Below are 15046 nucleotides of genomic sequence, written 5' to 3'. Positions count from 1 at the left end.
TTAAGTTAAATGCTCAATGCAAACTTGACTAGATTTTCGAAAGCGATCAACCCCTGAAGTTCCCACACTTACCAAATTCCCAAATTAAACACTCTGTCACACAGCACTCAGTCGTGGTTCTGTTACATTAATCCAGAGGCCGTGAGTTCGAATCCTGCCATGGCAGTTTGAGAATTGGAACTCAAAATCTGGAAATAAAAAAGCTGGTTGTCAGTAGAAGTGACCATGAAGCTGCTGGATTGCCTAAGAACATTCATTTATACAGCGCCTTTCCTGACCTCGGTGTTCCAAAGCGCTTTACAGCCAATTAAGCACCTTGAAAATGTGTACCCACTCTTGTAATGTAGGTTAACGTGGGCAGCCCAAGCTGTGCACAGCAAGATCCCACAAACAACAAAGGGATAAAAGGACCAGATCGTCCGCTTTTTCACAATTGGTGTAAAATTGGTTAATTAATGCCCCTCGAGGGATGGAAACATGCTGTCCTTACCCGGTCTGGGCCTGTATATGTGACTGAAGTCTTACACTAACATGGTTGACTATTAACTGCCCCTGAAGTGGCTGAACGAGCCACTCAGTCGTATGAAACTGGTTCGAGGAGGCGGTCGCCCACCACCAGCACCTTCTCAAGGGGTGACTAGGGACAGGGTAATAAATACCAGCTTTACCAGCGATGCCCACATCCCAAGAATGAATTAGTAAAAACTTGCAGCCAGTCCTTTCCTCAAAGGGACTGGTTTGAAATCTGAAGCCCACTCACTGGAGACACCAAAACCCATCCAAGCTCAGTAATTATCAACCAGGTTTTCTCGCACCCATTGCCTCCCCCTCAAAGGCTGTGACATTAAAATCCCCGTGTTTCAGTGTTTTGGGTGGCCCCAGTCAGAGCGGTATCCTCCCCAGGAGAGAGGCCAACCCGGCGGCTGCCACCTCCCACTCGAGCCCCAGGCTTTCTCCGCGTCCTGGCCGCTCACCTCGAGCTCGATGACCCACCTGTGCCGGCGCGCGCCGTTACCAAGCCCCAACCCTGCAGCTATGGCAACACCGGCGACCGTTAACCATTTCCCGTTCAAACTTCTGGATGCCAAAAAATCCTCGACAATTACTGTTGGCGCACGCGCATTAGCTGCGTTGGGGGGGGGCTTAAACAGCGAACGTCATCGTCGCCATCTTTGTTAGGGGCAAAATTCCTCCAACGCCAGTCAGCCAAGCGAAATGAACTGTCACTGTCCTGCAGAAAGATGGACGCCGCACTCGATAAAATATTTAACTTCCTTGTTTTGTGAAAAAAACAATTTATCTTTTGCAAGATGGGATGGACCTTATTTGCCGTTCTTCTTGGGCACAATATTATGCATGTATATTTTAATGTTTGTTCACTTGGATCCTTTTATCTGCAATTACTTAAATGGCCGATATCGCTGAGCCTGCCAGAGGATCCTTAATGGCAGGGATATTACCCACCATTCCGCGCGGAGGTGAATATGCCCTCGTCACAATATGAGTTCAGCGCGCAGGCGCAGTGCTCGACTGTATTTGGGGCATGCGCAGTGTCATTTTAATCGGCGTGCTGGCGAGATTATGGGCGCGGGGGAAGGAATTGGGGCCGTGAGTGGGCTGGGAAGCTTCATAAACACCAGGGGTTGGCCTGAGGCCACACGCTGCAGGTTAACGGCCGTGGTGGTGAGCTTCTCAAGGGCAATTAGGGATGGGCAACAAATACTGGCTTAGCCAGCGACACCCACATCCCAGGAATGAATTTTTAAAAATCACAAAAGGTTGGTATTAATGTATTAGGACACCCAGATCCCTCTGTACCTCAGAGTTCTGCAATCTCTCTCCATTTAAATAAAATGCTGCTTTACTATTCTTCCTGCCAAAGTTCACATTTTCCGACATTTATACTCCAAATTTTTGCCAACTCACTTAACCTATCTATAATCCCTTTGCAGGCTCCTTATGCTTTCGAGCAGAGAGATCCACCATTGACATGCTGTTCTCCCTTTACCAGCTACAGGAGAAATGCCATGAACAACAGATGCCCCTCTACATTGCTTTCATTGATCTCACCAAAGCCTTTGACCTCGTCAGCAGACGTGGTCTCTTCAGACTACTAGAAAAGATTGGATGTCCACCAAAGCTACTAAGTATCATCACCTCATTCCATGACAATATGAAAGGCACAATTCAGCATAGCGGCACCTCATCAGACCCCTTTCCCATCCTGAGTGACGTGAAACAGGGCTGTGTTCTCGCACCTACACTGTTTGGGATCTTCTCCTTGCTGCTCTCACATGCGTTCAAGTATTCAGAAGAAGGAATTTTCCTCCACACAAGATCAGGGGGCAGGTTGTTCAACCTTGCCTGTCAAAAAGCGAAGACCAAAGTACGGAAAGTCCTCATCAGGGAACTCCTCTTTGCTGACGATGCTGCATTAACATCTCACACTGAAGAGTGTCTGCAGAGACTCATCGACAGGATTGCGGCTGCCTGCAGCAAATTTGGCCGAACTATCAGCCTCAAGAAAACGAACATCATGGGACAGGACGTCAGAAATGCTCCATCCATCAATATTGGCGACCACGCACTGGAAGTGGTTCAAGAGTTCACCTACCTAGGCTCAACTATCACCAGTAACCTGTCTCTTGATGCAGAAATCAACAAGCGCATGGGAAAGGCTTCCACTGCTATGTGCAGACTGGCCAAGAGAGTGTGGGAAAATGGTGCACTGACACGGAACACAAAAGTCCAAGTGTATCAAGCCTGTGTCCTCAGTACCTTGCTCTACGGCAGCGAGGCCTGGACAACGTATGTCAGCCAAAAGCGACGTCTTAATTCATTCCATCTTCACTGCCTCTGGAGAATTCTTGGCATCTGGTGGCAGGACCGTATCTCCAACACAGAAGTTCTCGAGGCGGCCAACATCCCCAGCTTATACACACTACTGAGTCAGCAGCGCTTGAGATGGCTTGGCCATGTGAGCCACATGGAAGATGGCAGGATCCCCAAGGACACATTGTACAGCGAGCTCGCCACTGGTATCAGACCAAACCGGCCGTCCATATCTCCGCTTTAAAGATGTCTGCAAACGCGACATGAAGTCCTGTGACATTGATCACAAGTCGTGGGAGTCAGTTGCTAGCGATCGCCAGAGCTGGCAGATAGCCATAAAGGCGGTGCTAAAGTGTGACGAGTCGAAGAGACTTAGCAGTTGGCAGGAAAAAAGACAGAAGTGCAAGAGGAGAGCCAACTGTGTAACAGCCCCGACAACCAATTTTATCTGCAGCACCTGTGGAAAAGTCTGTCACTCTAGAATTGGCCTTTATAGCCACTCCAGGCACTGCTTCACAAACCACTGACCACCTCCAGGCGCTTACCCATTGTCTCTCGAGACAAGGAGGCTGAAGAAGAAGAATCCCTTTGCAGGCTCCTTTTGTCCTCTTCACAACTTACTTTCCTACCTATCTTTGTTTCGTCAGCAAATGTAGCAACCATACATTCAGACCCTTCATGAGGTGTATAAGAACCAGCACAGACTAGTTGAACTGAATGGCATGTTTGTGTACTGTGTATTCTATGTCATTCTAAATATAATCTTTTACAGGGAATTAAAAGAGGATTTGCAGACAAGAAACAAACCAAACATCTTGACAAGATCTGGCAGAGTCACTCGATTCATCAGAACCTGAATACCATTCGCCTCTGAATGTGGAAGGAGAAATGTTTGTCTGTTCTGTTTATGGGAAAAGATTTCAAACATCAGTGTGACTGGAAAAGCACCGAGACACACACACCCAACTGAGAGTGTTCCAGTGCACTGACTGTGGAAAGAGCTTTAACTAGTTACTCAGCCTGAAAAAAAAATCGCACCATTCACAGTGGGGAGAAAACATACTATGTGTGGTCGAGGCTTCAACTGATTGTTGAATCTGGAGAGACACAAGGACACCTGCACATGGAGAAACTATGGAAATGTGGGGACTGGGAAGGGATTCAGTTCCGCATTGAAGCTGGAAATTCATCAAAGCAGTCACACTGGGGAGAGGCCATTTACCTGCTCTGAGTGTGGGAAGGAATACAGGGATTCATCTGAGCTTCTGAGACAACAGCAAGTTCACACAAGGGACAGGCCATTCACCTGCTCCATCTGTGGGAAGGGATTCCCTAATCCATCCACCCTGCGGACACACCAACTTGTTCACAAAGATAAGAGAACTTTTGAATGTTCTGAATATGAGAAGAGATTTAAAAGTAAAAATGATCTGCTGAAACACTAATGCACTCACACTAGGAAGAGGTCATTCACCTTCTCCGTGTGTGGGAAGAGATTCACTCGGTTGTCCCACCTTCTGAGACACAAACAAATTCACACTGGGGAGAGGCCATTTACCAGCACTAAATGTGAGAAGGGCTTCACTTGGTCATCCCACCTCCTGGGTCACCAACTTGTTCACACTGATAAGAGACCTTTTAAATGTTTTGACTCAGAAGAGATTTAAAAGTAAAAGCAAACTGTTGACACATCAGCGAGTTCACAGTGGGTGAGGCCGTTCACCTGCTCCGTGTGTGGGAAGGGATTTGCCAATTCAGAGAAACTGCAGAGACACCAGCGAGTTCACATGTGACTACAGAACCCTTTATTGTCACTATCCCTTGTTATTTAGCTTTATCCCCTGGATCTGATTGACTAATTGAACACTGACTGTAATTATATGATAAAGTATCAAATTGGCTTTAGTTTTATGCTAATTAATTGATCTAGTCTTACTCTATGATTAATGCAGTGACTAGATCTGTACAGTTCTCTAGCTGTGGGGAGGGTCTAACTAGTGTTTTATACTGTTCCAGCATAATCTCCTTGCTGTTATACTTTAGGACTCGACTAATAAAGGAAAGTAACCTCTGTTACTTCTTGACTACCTTATCTACCGGTCCTGCTAAGTTCAGGTATCTGTAAACATGCATTCCAAGGTCCCTCTGTTCCTCTACACCTTTCAAGATTCTACCATTCCCTTGCCTTTTCTGCCCCCCCCCCCCCCCCCCAAATGCATTACCTCATGCTTCTCTGGGTTGAATTCCATTTGCCTCTTTTCTGCCCACCTGACCAGTCCATTGCTATCTCCCTGGAGTCTACAGCTTTCTTCCTCACTGTCAACCACATGACCAATTTTTGTATCATCTGCAAACGTCTTAATCATGGTCCCGTACACTTAAGTCTAAATCATTGATCTCTAGTAAGTGCCTTACTACTGAGACCTGAGGGACGCCGACTGGAAACAGTCTTTTAGACATGACTCAGCCATGGATTAACAGCAGGAATAACAGAGTTTTTTTTTAAAATTCTTTCATGGGATGTGGGCATCACTGGCAAGGCAGCTTTTGTTGCCTATCCCCAATTGCCCTTGACAACTGATTGGTTTGTTAGACCATTTCAGAGGGCAGTTAAGAGTCAGCCACATTGCTGTGGGTCTGGGTTCACATGTAGGCCAGACCCGGTAAGGACAGCAGATTTTCTTCCCTGAAGGACATTAGTGAACCAGATGGGTGTTTATGACGATCAAAGTTAATTTCATAGCACCATTACTGCGACTAGTTTTCGATTCCAGATTTTTATTAATTAATTGTATTTAAATTCCACCAGCTGCCATAAATTGGCAGGTTTAAGTTTCCAGTCTGAAAATGACTGTAGGAATTATTCTACGAAGACTTAACATTTTTGTGTGACAGTCCTGAGTCAACCATTTTCAGAGTTTTTAAAATAGACCAGTTTAAAATAATTGAAGTCTGCATTAAAATAGTGGATGGAGGAGTTCGCAGGAGCCTGTTAACTGCTAGGACAATTATGCAACAGACATTTGCTCTCCAGATTGTCACAAAAGTTGTCAGTGTGCCTTTAAGACTGAGAAAAAAGATTTCTCTGTGAACAGTGAATGCTAAACTGGGTGGGGAAATTGTTTTTCCAAGCCACTCAGCAGAGAGAAATGACTGTCACATGACTGGCCGCTGGGGAGTTTATAGTTTCTCTTTTGAAAGAGAAAAACAGTCTTGGCTGGAACCTGTTTTTGGAAACCAGAGAAAGAGACCTCTCTCTGAAGGAAAGTAGAAGACCAGTTGCTACTAAAAACCTGGGGTTTGCAGACCAGAAAAAGAACTCTCCATGAGTGGAATGCTTGTCTCTTTTGTGTAAAAAAAGGAATCTTACATTTGGTTTTGTCCTGCCCGAAGAGAGGGGAGACTCCTGGAGAGAGAAAAGGCCCAGGAAGAGAAAGGATTCTTTGCTGACAGGAAGATTTGCATTGTTAAGGGTGGAAAGATTCCTGTTATTTCCAGTCTCTGAAAACTCTCTGCCTCAAAAAGTGAGTCCTGTTGCCATTTTGTGTGTTTGAAAAATCCTGAAACCTCAGGAAAGTTTCTGCCGTTGGACTGCTACTTAGAAATCCAAGTAGACCTGTTGCTGCAACCTTTTGCTGGCAGATCTGTGTGAAGCCTGCTGCAGATAAATTGCCTTGAAAGCCTACCCACCACAGAACGTTCATTAATTTAACCTGAAGACTTTGGGTGGCGTCTGACTATTCGACTCTGGGACCCCTCACTGAACTGGAAATAACCCACCAGGCCTTACAACCCAGTTATTTTATTATTCCTAAGAAACAGCACTAATTTAAAACATCATTTTAAAACTGGTTAACCATTGGATTTTGAATATATGTGTATGCATGAGGGTTCGGAGAATAAGAAGTTATAAAATCTGTTCGGACATATAGTTTTATCTCATTATCGTTTAAAATTGGTTTATGAATAAATAGTTAATTTGTTGTTGTTTAAAGAAACCTTGTTTGGTGTGCTTTATTCTGGGGAATAAATACGGTGCTTAATTAGGCTAATTTTCTAGTAGGTGGGAAACTTTACTAATATGTTGTGACCTGTGGAGTAGTGGGACTGAAATAACAGTGCATTACTCCCACCTTGGTGATAACATAGTAATTGGGGGTCTCTTGTTGGGATTGTTTCCAACGCTTGCGTTAATTGTGAGGGGAGTAATTTTTTGTATCAGGTAAAGGCTATACTATCGGGATGGTATTAGCAGTTGCAGCAGAGTTTCTGGGAAAGGAGAATGTGTCCCTCACTGACTTGAAAATGTTAACCAAGTATAAATTGATAGATTTGGTGGCAAAGTGGTGTTATAATTGAAATCAGGTGCCAAAAAAGCAGTGATAATTGATATAACAACTCAAAATCTGGAATTGGAAGAAGATAGTAAGTCAGAGAGGGATGCAGTGGAATTGGCTAGAATTCAATTAGAAATGAAAAAAAACTGAGCAGGAGCAAGAAATGAAAAAACTTAGGCTTCAACAGGAAACAGGAAAATAAATAGCAATAAGAAAACTTGAACTTCAGAGAGAAAGTGTAAGAGAGGGAATTTATTTTAAAAGAGATGGAACGAAGACAAAGGGGTAGTCTTGACTCCAGGGAAAATTCTGGTCAGGAAGAATCTGAATCCAGCCCAGGACCTAGCGAAAAGCTAAGTTTGAGAAAAGGGATGTAGAGTCATTTTTCATTTCTTTTGAAAAAATAGCCAAACAAATGAAATGGCCAAAGAAAAGCTGGACACTGCTTATGCAAAGCATGTTGATGGGCAGAGCGCATGAAGTTTATGGCATGCTTTCTGAAGAGGCTTCTGTAGATTATGAGATGGCAGAAAAAAGCTATTCTTGCTATGTATGAGTTAGTCCCTGAGGCTTACCGACAGAAGTTTCAGAACTTACTGAGATTAGCTGGACAGACTTGTATAGAAGTTGAGAGCGTAAAACAAATTAATTTTGACTGTTGGATACGGGCAGTGAAGATGGAAGCCATCTATGAGAACCTTAGAGAATTGATTCTCTTGGAAGAGTTTAAAAATTCAATCCCTCCAGTAGCGACAACTTATGCAGAGAACCAACAAGTTTCAAAAGCCAGGCAAGCAGCTGAATTCGCTGAAGATTTTGAGCTTGTGAATAAAACAAAACCCTTTGTCTGTCACCCCCACAAACCTGAGGAGGATAGAAAGTGAGAGAGTGAAAGGAAGGCAAGAAGCCGTGGACAAAAAGGAAAAGTTGGGAACGCCCCAGGATCCCTCGTCAGGCCAGAAAGGAAGGTGCTGAGGGTAGAAGTGAGGTCTACAAGCTGAAGTGTTATCATTGTCACAAGGTGGGACATCTTCATTCAGAATGCTGCAAGTTGCGAGATAAACCCATGGGACTTGTTGGGATACACAAAGCTAATGCAGAGAAAGGGGCTCTGACTGAGAGTACAGCAGACTAGACTGTAGTTTTAACGGCAGCTGTAGAACCAGATTTTTAAAAAAACAAAGTCAGTGTACGGGTTGAGAATAAGATATCCGAAAGTTGTAGGGGATTCTTGTCGAAAGGAAAAGTAACTCCATATCCCTCAAATGAGGCAGGCAAACCTATTGTTATACTTAGGGATACAGGCGCGACCAAACTCTCTTGCTGGAGAAAGGTATAACACCAGAGAGTGCACTGAATGCTAAATTTTTAGTTAATGGTATTGGTGGGGTGGGGAGTATATACCCGTACCTTTGTATCAAGTGCACCTAGACTGTGACCTAATGTCTGGGATGGTAACCGTAGGAGTTGTCCATAGTTTGCCGGTAGAGGGAATTGACCTACTCCTAGGGAATGATTTGGCCAGAACAAAAATATCAGTTTCTCCTGTAGTCATAGAGGAACCAAGTGAAGTTAACGAAACTGAACAATTACAGGAACAAGTTCCAGGAATATTTCCTGCATGTGTATTAACCCGATGACTAAACAAGTTCCATTGTCGGAGGTAAAATTGGCACCACAAACAGATAGCCGACTACCTGAAACTTTCCTTTGGGATTTAGATAATCTAAATGAGATGTTTAACAAATCTTCTATAATTGCAGCACAACAAGCTGATCCAGAGTTACATAGAATAGCAGTCGGCTCTGACAGAAGATGAGGCAAAATGAGTTCCAGAAAGATATTATGTTGAAGACGGATTCTGATGAGGAAATGGAGACCGTCTCTTACACCTGCGGATGAAGACTGGACGGTTGTTCGACAGGTCGGGGTACCACCTAAATACTGCCGGGAATTATTAAGGTTCGCACATGACATTCCTCCAGCAGGGCATATGGGAATTTGAAAGACCAAATCACCTATAGGTCAACATTATTACTGGCCAGGCCTTACAAAGAAAGTGGTGCAGTTTTGTAGGACATGCCATATGTGCCAAATGGTGGGAAAACCGCAACTTACCATAAAACCGGCACCACTAATTCCCATACCAGTTATTGAAGAACAATTTATTGATAAACTGCATAGGGCCCTTACCAAAAACAAAAGCGGGATCTCAATATATACTCCCTATCATGGGTATGGCTACTCGATTTCCAGAGACCATTCCCTTGAGGACAATTACTGCTAAAGCAGTAGGAGAGAAGTTAACCCAATTCATTATGAGATATGGAATACTACTTGAAGTTCAATCAGATCAGGGCTCTAATTTTATGTCGAAGATATTTCAAGAAGTCATGGGTAATTTGGGTATCAAACAGTTAGGATCTTCGGTGTGTCACCCACAAACACAGGGAGCTTTAGAAAGGTACCATCAAACTCTCAAAACAATGATTAGGGCATACTGTCATGAATATTCCCATAATTGGGATAAACAACTAGACTGTCTTTTATTTGCCACTAGAGATTCACCGAATGAGACAACAGGTTTTAGTCCTTTCGAATTGGTTTACAGACATGAGTTAAGAGGTCCTCTAAAACTCATCAAAGACAGGTTCCTAGAACAAAGGAATGAATCTTCCGTACTAGACTATGTATCCGTGTTCCGGGAAAGGCTCACAAAAGTTAGCAATGTGGCTCAAAAACACCTGAAAGAATCCCAAACCATCTTGTCTGGCCATTTTTTCATGAATGCAAAGACCCAAACTTTTCAACCAGGGATGAAGTATTTGTATTATTACCTTTACAGTGTGAACCATTAAAAGCATGATTCAGTGGTCCGTATAAAGTGGTCAAAAAGTTGGAGCGGTAAATTACTTGACACCCCAGAAAAAGAATTAGCTGTGTCAAATCAATATGTTAAAGCAATATTATCGCAGAGAGAAAGATAGGTCAGTACAGGTATGTCAGGTAATAGGGACAGATAAGAATGAGAAGGATAGCGAGGATGAGGCAGAAGGAGTCCTATACAATTCACAAATTGAACATCCGACTATCTGGTTAGCTAATGCAGAATGGCTAGGAAAATTGGACAACATGCTTTTGTACTTAGATGCAGAACAACGAGACCTAAAAAGGCTACTCACAGAATTTAAAAGCATCTGTAGGGATAAGCCAGATGGACAACCTTAGCCATACATGATGTGGATGTAGGGGATCAGTTCCTATAAAACAGCATCCTTACCGCTTAAGTCCAGACAAACAGGCCCAAGTAAAAGCAGAAATCCAATACATGCTGGAGAACAGCTTAATTGAACCTAGTCAATGCAGCTGGAGTTCACCAATAGTATTAGTGTCTAAACCTGATGGGTCAACCAACTTTGCATAGACTACAGAAAAGTCAATGCAATAACAAAGGCAGACTCCTACCAATTCCTCGCTTGGAAGACTGTATTGACAGAGGGGGAGTACCATGTTTCTTACAAAGATAGATTTGTTAAAGGGATACTGGCAAATTCCTTTAACACCCCAAGCTAAGGAAGAATCAGCTTTTATCACACTGGATGGGGTTTTCCAGTGTCAAGTGATACCTCACAGGTTAATGGATACTTGAAAAACTTCTCAGAGCCTAGTGAACCCAACAGTGGCCCATGTTCCTAACTGTGCAGTTCACCCTGCTGAGGTGCTGGTCGAGAGGGACACTTAGAAATAACGCATGAAATAACTGGGAAACTATGTTTGGAAAGTTGCGGTTGGCTGACTGGGAGAACCTTTGTGGAAAAATTTAAAACGCAAAACGCCAGACTATTCAGATGGAGTCTATTGTTACAGCCTTATCACTTGAAGGTTGTACATATTTCAGGAAAAAACAATGTTATCGCAGATGCTTTGTCACGAATTTAACATTGTTGGGTTACATGAGTAACAATGGTACAAAGTAAAGTTGCGTTAATTACCAGTAGAATGAATGAGGGGCATGTATGTGAAAATGTTTAAAAAGTTTTCAACTTCTGTCTTTACATTGTAGTGAAACACATTCTAGAATGGCATTTCATTTCGCCAAGGGCACAGGTGTCACAAGAGTTTTGTTTTGGTATTGAAAACTTAGAATTCTGTGTGTTTTTTAAAAAAACTGAGAAAAGGATTTTTCTGTGGACATTGCTGAATCTTGGTGGGTTTGAACTGAGTGAAATACACATACTGCAAGTCACCTGTTTCCAAACAACTCAGCAGGGGAAAGACAGGTCAAGATTTATGATTCTCATGTGACTTGATTGTTGAAGTTTAGTTTCACTTTCGGATTGTGAAAAGGCTACAGAGAGGTCTTTTCTCTGGTCTCCAGACAGGTCACAGCCAGATTTCAAAAATGCCTACTCTTCCCACACTTGAAGCAGATGAACGGTTTCTCCCCAGTGTGAACTCGCTGGTGTGTCAGCAGGTTGGATGACTGAGTGAATGCCTTCCCACACATAGAGCAGGTAAATGACTTCTGCCCAGTGTGAAGTCGGTGGTGTCAGCAGGCCAGTGATTGTGGTCTTAACTCCACTTTCCTGCCTGCCTCCCCCATAACGCTCGTCAACCTAAATCTGACCAACTCAACCTTGAATATATTCAATGACCCAGACTCCACAGCTTGCTGGGTAAGGGAATTCCAAACACTAATGACCCTCTGAGAGAAGAAATTCCTCCTCATTTCCCTCTTTAAATGGGAGACCCCTTAATCTGAAACTGTGTTTTGTATTTCTAGATTCCCCCATGAGGGGAAACATCCTCTCAGCATCTACCTTGTCAATCCCCCTCAGAATCCTATACATTCCAATTAAATCACCTCTCAATTGTCTAAACTGCAATGAGTACAGGCCCAACCTGCTCACCCTTTCTTCATAAGACAAACCCCTCATCATCTGACTTTGCCGCTGCCTCTGAAACTTACATCAATGTATTTGTTGCCTTTCAGCTTGACTATTCTGACACACTCCTGGCTGGCCGCCCACATTCTACACTCCGTGAACTTCAGATAGTCCAAAGCTCTGCTGCCTGTGTCCTTACTCGAACCATGTCCTGTTCACCCATCACCCTTACTTTCATATCCCTCCATGCTCTCACCCTACTATCTCTATAATCTCCTCCAACCTTACAACCTGCCAAGATATCAGCGCACAACTAATTTTATTTTATTCATTCATGGGATGAGGGTGTCTCCAGCTAGGCTAACATTTATTAACCATCCCAGATTGCCCTCGAGAAGGTGGTGGTGAGCTGCCCTCTTGAACCACTGCACCCCATGTGGGGTAGGTACACCCACAGTGCTGTTAAGAAGGGAGTTCCAGGATTTTGACCCAGTGGCAGTGAAGGAACGGCGATATAGTTCCAAGTCAGGATGGTGTGTGGCCTGGAGAGGAGAGGCGGTGTTCCCATTCAATAAAAACAGAAAATGCTGGAAATAGTCAGCTGGTCAGGCGCATCTGTGGAGAGAGAAGCAGTGTCAACGTTTCAGGTCTGTGACCTTTCATCTGCTGCCCTTGTCGTTTTAGGTGTTAGAGGTTGCGGGTTTGAAAGGTGCTGTGAAATGAGCCTTGGTGAGTTATTGCAATGCATCTTATAGATGTTACATACTGCTGCCACCGTGCGACGGTGAAGGGAGTGAATGTTTAAGGTGGTGGATGGGGTGCCAGTCAAGCGGGCTACTTTATCCTGGATGGTGTCGAGCTTCTTGAGTGTTGTTGGAGCTGCGCCCATCCAGGCAAGTGGAGAGTATTCCATCACACTCCTGACTTGTGCCTTGTCGATGGTGGACAGGCATTGGGGAGTTAGGAGCTGAGTTACTTGACGCAGAATTCCCAGCCTCTGACCTGCTCTTGTTGCCACAGTATTTATGTGGCTGGTCAAGTTCAGTTTCTGGTCAATGGTAACCCCCATGATGTTAATAGTGGGGGATTTAGTGATGGTAATGCCATTGAACATCAAGGGGAGATGGTTAGACTTTTTCTTGTTTGAAATGGTCATTGTCTTACACTTGTGTTGCATGAATGTTACTTGCCCTGTATCAGGCCAAATCTGGATGTTGTCCAGGTCTTGCTGCATCTGGACATGGGCTGCTTCAGTATCAGAGGAGTTCCCAATGGAATTGAACATTGCATAATCATCAGTGAACATCCCCACTTCTGACCTTATGATGGAGGGAAGATCATTAATGAAGCAGCTGAAGATGGTTGAGCCTAGGACACTACCCTGAGGAACCCCTGCGGTGATGTCCTGGGACATCCAATAACCACAACCATCTTCCTTTGTGCTAGCTATGTCTCAATTTCAGCTGGAGGAACAGCAGCTCATCTTTCAATTTGGCACTTCAGTCTTCCGGACTTAACACAGAGTTCAACAATTTCAGATTGTTTTTAAGAAAGGACATACTGGCATTGGAGGCAGTTGACAAGAGATTCACTAGGCCGATTCCTGGGATGAAGGGGTTGACTTATCAAGAACGGCTAAACAGGTTAGGCCTTTATTAATTAGAGTTTAGCACAATAAGAGGTGATCTTATTGAAACGTACAAGATTCTGAGGGGGCTTGACAGGGTAGATGTTGAGAAGTTTCCAGTAGTGGGGGAATCTCAAACTAGGGGACAGTTACAGAATAAGGGGACACTCATTGAAAACTGAAATGCAAAGCAATTTCTTCTGAGGATAGTGAATGTCTGGAATTCTCTACCCTAGAGAGTTGTGGAGGCTAGATCACAAAGTATTTGAAGAGGAGGTAGATAGATTTTTGAAATATTGGGGGGTTAAGGGCAATGAGGACCTGGCACGAAAGAAGAGTTGAGGTCTGGGGCAGATCAGCCATGATTTTATTGAATGGCTGGGCAGGCTTGAGGGGCCAAATGGCCTACTCAAGCACCTATTTCTTATGTTAGATCATTTGAGTTCCAATACAGTGGGATGTCAATAGTAACCCCAGAACTTACCAGCACCTTCAGGAGAGATGGTGGGAAACCCCACTGTGTGCAGAGTGAGAATAAAATCAATGTCTCCAAATCCTTCCTTCCTAATCCCTGTAAAAGGAGTTTACAAAAGTCATCACTGTCAGTACAGGATAGAAATTGAGAACAGACAATTCTAGCTTCTATGGAACATTTTTTCCTCTCTTACTCCCCCAAAGCTGTAAATCCCCGTCCCACACACTCTCCCTCCTCTCTGTGCTGAAATCCAAACCCATCGCACCATTTCTTTCCTCCACTGCCAGTTTTCTCCCTCCCTCTACTCTGACTGGGTTCAGTTCTCCAGCCCCTGTGTGCAGAGTGAGAATCAAATCAATGACTCAATGATTTTCTCTCCTGGTCACTGGGACCCTGAAGCTCCGCCCACTATGTGTCGTTGTCGAGACCGCGCATGCGCTCCGCTCAACCAAGATGGCGGCTGCGCATGCATTTACAGCATTTTAATTAAAACACAAAGTGCTGGAAATACTCAGCAAGTCTGGCGGCATCTGTGGACAGAGAAGCAGGGTCAACGTTTCAGGTCTGTGACCTTTCAACAGAACCGGCAAAGGTTAGAAAAGAATTTTCTAAATGGTTTTTTCGCAAGTGAAGGAGGGGGGGAGAGGGGGTCAAAGGTAGCGACCGTTATCCTGGGCCTGTTCCAGGGAAAAAGCCTCGGAGCTGCAAACGCGGGATCTGGAGGTTCTTCTTCGGGGCTTGCGGCCTACATCGGGTGATTCTGAAGCCCTCCCCGCCCACCCGCCGGCTCCATTCCTCCCCTGCGTCCCGTCGACTCTCACTTGCTATGAAAGCGTCTCCAGCACTCGCACAGCTCCGATCAAAGTGGCACTGCGCATGCTCCAGATAC

General features: G+C 44.3%; 1 long non-coding RNA gene across 6 annotated transcripts in view; it reads right to left on the bottom strand.

Annotated features, from left to right (window-relative positions):
* Positions 1 to 15046, bottom strand: part of LOC137349058 (uncharacterized) — a 32304-nt gene extending 17258 nt beyond the window's left edge. Inside the window, exons 1-3 of one of the 6 annotated variants that reach the window (XR_010969222.1) lie at positions 14979 to 15046; positions 14167 to 14253; positions 73 to 188 (exon numbers count right to left, since the gene is read on the bottom strand). This is a non-coding gene — a long non-coding RNA (uncharacterized lncRNA). Of the gene's footprint in view, positions 1 to 72; positions 189 to 760; positions 938 to 974; positions 1220 to 14166; positions 14254 to 14821; positions 14925 to 14978 lie in introns of those variants that run through there. The other 5 variants (XR_010969223.1, XR_010969225.1, XR_010969224.1 and 2 more) reach the window with 5 other exon arrangements.

Source organism: Heterodontus francisci, chromosome 34 (genome assembly GCF_036365525.1).
Source record: "Heterodontus francisci isolate sHetFra1 chromosome 34, sHetFra1.hap1, whole genome shotgun sequence".
Classification (NCBI taxonomy): Eukaryota; Metazoa; Chordata; class Chondrichthyes; order Heterodontiformes; family Heterodontidae; genus Heterodontus; species Heterodontus francisci.
Note: the sequence above shows the minus strand (reverse complement) of the source record. Positions and strands in the feature narration are given on the sequence as shown.